This window comes from Amblyomma mixtum, chromosome 10 (genome assembly GCF_055824585.1).
Source record: "Amblyomma mixtum isolate Tamu chromosome 10, ASM5582458v1, whole genome shotgun sequence".
NCBI classification, from domain to species: Eukaryota; Metazoa; Arthropoda; class Arachnida; order Ixodida; family Ixodidae; genus Amblyomma; species Amblyomma mixtum.
The window spans coordinates 188,341,050-188,345,540 of record NC_143021.1 but is presented as its reverse complement, the minus strand read 5'-3'; positions in this window follow the sequence as shown (position 1 = coordinate 188,345,540).

Here is a 4,491-nt window from a genome sequence, read left to right as displayed (position 1 = left end):
TGAGTGCTGAAAGCGCAGAGAGAGGAAAAAGGCCTCGGGCATCCTTGGAAGCATCGACAGGACGGCTCAGCTCTCCCTCCACATATGTCATCCAATTTTAATGAGGACTCAGAATCCACTACTTCTGAGGAATGCTTGGACGCTGCTGAGGGTTCGTCGTTATCCGAGGATCAATGAGACGACCGCGACCACCCAGCATTTGAGGGGCATTAGACGACCACCAGTACAGAAGCATTCTCCTCGGTGATAGATGCGGCTCGGGAGCTAGCGGACATAGCACGCAAGCACTGTCTTTCACATGTGGCCATTAACGACCTGTCCTTGCTTTTGCGCCGACTAGGTCATTCAGTGCCTCGTGACGCTCGCACTTTACTGAAGACCGAGCGGAAAGTGAATGTGCAGAACAACAGTGTGCATTTTGGCCTTGGATGTCAAGTGGCAGAAAGAGTTGGAAAAGGTCTTTGGGGTCCTGCGGGCGCCAAGGTGGACCTACACATCAACATCGATGGACTACCCATATTCAAAAGTTCTTCAGTGAGCTTCTGGGTCCTGCTCTGCGCCGTGGCTAATGCAGTTGGCAGTAGGCCCTTCGTTTTCTCCATTCACTGTGGAACAAAGAAGCCATCAAATGTTGAACAATTTTTGCGGATATTTATGGATGAAATGAAAAGCCTGGAGGTCTCTGAAATGGTCATCAAGGGTGTGCGTTACAGTGTTTCTCTCGCTGCTGTAATATGCGATGCCCTGGCACGCTCTTATGTCAAGTGCGTAAAGGGACATACTGGCTATTATGAATGCGATCGCTGCACTCAGAAAGGTGAAAGGATTGAGCGGAGACAAGCATTTCTAGTGTGTGCTGCTTTTGTAAGCCGTGCGGATGACTCTTTCTACAAAATGGCTGAAGCAGGCCATCACCACGCCAAAAGTCCGCTTCTTGAGCTACGTGTGAACATGATCAAACACTTTCCGTTGGACTACATGCACACGGTGTGTTTGGGAGTCGTCCGGAAGTTGCAGCAGACTTGCGTGTCCGGACCGCTACCTTATCGCCTCAGTGGACAGCAGCGTAGCATTTTGAGTGCAAACTAGCCTGCCATCAGAATTTGCTCGCCAGCCTAAAATCCTGGATTGACTGGATCGATGGAAGGCAGTAGAATTTCGGTCCTTTCTCCTTTACACTGGCCCTGTGCTGTTAAGGAATTTGCTAAAAGATGACTGCTGCAAGCACTTTCTATGTCTGCATGTGGCTGTTCGAATTCTCCTCAGTGCCAACCTTTGCACAGAAATGAACAGGTTTGCTTCGCACTTGCTCCAATATTTTGCACAACAATCTGCAAAGCTATATGAACCAGAGTTTCTGGCGTACAATGTACACTTCATGCGCCACTTTGCTGATGATTGTCTAATTTATCGACCGCTGGACAATGTCAGTGCCTTCCCCTTTGAAAACTGCTTGGGGCAAATTAATAGATTGCTGCGCAGCAACAGAAAGCCTCTCGAAGAGGTGAGCCGGAGGCTATCAGAGGTGGGTAATTCACCCAGAGAAGAATCGCCATTGAGAGTGCTGCCAACAGATATATCTTCTTTGAAAGTTGATGTGGAGAAAGACTCATGCTGTTTATTACGCAGTGGCCACATTATCAGTGTGACAAAGTTGACTCCACAATTTATTTTTGGCCATGAGCACCTTCATTCCAGAAGCTTCTTCTCTCTTCCACTTTTGTCAGAAAAGTTACAAATTTTCCGCACAGACAGTGCTTCACCTGATATGAGGATGTGGCCTGTGGAGTGTTTTCAGTCCAAATGTGTGAAAATTCTGTTGAAGTCTGGGTTCGTTGTATTTCCCCTCTTTCATCACACTGCAGTAGAAGTGGATCATTGTTATCCTTTTTGAGTTAGCTTGTCATGCTTAGTTCAAGCTTATTTTTGGGCACCGTATTCCCTCTCCATGATAGCTTCAAGCGTATCATGGTAGATGTGCATGAATATTCTCTCCTTCATAGCGAGCAGAAATGTAGCTAGTAGGAATGTATTTCGAGTGTTGTATTTTTGCTCCTGCATTATGATTAGTAAAAGTGTAATTTTAAGTATCCTATTTCCTCTCTATGATGGTTGTTTATTTTGAAATGCTGTAATTACTCTCCATCATAAATGGTAGAGGCAGCAAACCCCACGTTTATGGTTCCGTTCAAAGACTATGGCTACTTGCGTGCGCCTTCGTGACGACCTACTCTGACGATAGTTGAGCTAAAATGTTGCAAAACGTTCTCTAAATCTTGGAAATGACTCCCCTCATCTCTTAAACAGTGCTTTGGTATCTCATTGATTTCAGTACATGGAGCCCTGGCATCCTTTGCTCCTGTGATGTGCCAGCGACATGTTTGCACATCAATTAGCTTGCCTTGCTCAGTATCACATGCAAGAGTTAATGATGCCCTTTGTCTTGCTGCTTGGCTGTGATGGCACTTATCTGATGCAAGTAATGCCACATGAGGTTCTCAGCACATTGAACCAACATGAATGTTGGCCCACTGGCCTTGCTACATACGGTTGCAGACACGTGCTTTGCCCTTGGAAGAAACTGTTGGGCGTTGGCCTCCCCCCCTGCATCTAGCTGGTGTTTCTTTGATAGAATTTCTTCTGTGAGAGGTGATGCCATTGGAGGCAATATGTGGTCGTAGTGTTAAGGAATTTCATGGAAGAAAGTAACCTTTTCACGGCTGACACTTTTTTCGTAGACTGTTCTGTGCTGCCAGTACAAGAATCATGTCGCTGTGATGCTCATTGGTTCATGTTAATCTCATGCTAGAGCTTTCTTCAACTCGCGTATATTCTGTTCAGCTCGTCTGTTGACAGGAGGGCGGCTTGGGCGCAAAGCTGCGGGAATGATGTCTCTACCGCAGTTGACACAAATGCCATCCTGTTGTATTACGCTACCTTGTGTAGAATTCCAAAAGGTTGTATACAATGAACGCAGTACATCAGTGACTGCTGCTCACATTGGATGAAGTACTCTTTGAACCTGCAGCCTCTAGGTAAAAACATCCATCGGCGCCAACTGTATCCCTTTCCACAGGCCTAGAAAACCACGGCTCTATGACCGACTCATGGCTGAGCCTAAAATAAAATTTGAACCTTTTCTGCGTTGTTCTGTTTGCTCGGGCATAATTTGCAAAACTTTTTGGTACCTAAGTGTTCCTGGCTACCCCAAATAGCTTCGTGCACAGGTCTTAACTGCCAGAGCGCCAACGGTGACTTGCATAATCCAGTGAAGCAGCCTGATCTCATGCAGCTTTCAGTATTTCTACTCCCGAGTTCCAAGTGATGTGTCCTCAATAAATAGCAAGTTTCGTCACTCTCCAGTAGCAGGAACTGAAGCTGTTGCATTCGTTTGCTCTGCTGTACCTTCTTTTGCTGTCAGATATGGCCTTGAAAGTGCTGTATTTTTTTGCAAAAGCGTAGCCACAGTCTCTGCGGTCAGACGTGGTTGTGGAGGTAATTCAAACATTAGTATCACTCTGTGAATGTGAGGTTCCTCGTTGCTATCTCACAGGAGCAACCTATTGCACGCATCTGTATTCTGGTGGTTCTTTCCAACTCGGTGCATCAGATCAACATCATATGCTGAAAGACTCGAGCGCAGTTAAGCTAGAACTGGGGAGAACATCTTTGGCACTGATTTTTGTGTCCAAGTATGCATCATTCAATGTAATTGTGAAGTAATCTGCTGCAAATATGATAGCCAGGCCTTAATGGTCAAGTTGAGCATAATTGCACTCTGCTGTGCCTAAGGTATAATGCATAAGCAAAAGATGCTTATTGCCCAGAGTTGTCCTCTGCAGGAGCACTGCACCCAGACTCCAAATGATGTGTTATGTGCAGTCAGGAGTTATTTGGTCTCGCTGTAGTGTTGCGAGCGCTACGCTTCAAAAGTGACTGTTTTAACCTATGAAAAGCTTTTGCCTCTTCACCTCCCACCTCTATTTCGAGTCAATTTGCTGCAGCTTCGTGCAGCACAGCTGCTTTTGTGTGCATTCTCTCCACTTTGTTATCATAAAAGGCGAACATGCCAAGAAGTGGCTGTAAGGCATGTTCGTTGGCGCAGGGACTAAGTATAGTCACTGACCGAGAGGCTTCCAAGTTGGTGTTGAACAGGTAGCTGTTTTTGACCACTTTCTTATCTGTGCGAAAGCACTTGTACGTTCACCAACACTGACCGAGGATCTTGTCATCTTTGGATCTTGTGCCGTTGCCTAGCAACAGCGATGTCATGCTAGGTTTAAAAAAAATCGGATCTGTATCCACGACTGGGAGGCGATGCCGTGGCAGTGTGAACAGATCAGCTAGGCTATCACAGCAGCCGAGCACGCCTCGTGTTAAACTGCAGTGTACTCTTTTGCTGTGCATTGCAAAACATCGTCTTCACCAACTTCCATTGGCGGCGGGAACTGATCAGATAAGCTTGACCTCAATCAGAGCTTAACTTGAGTC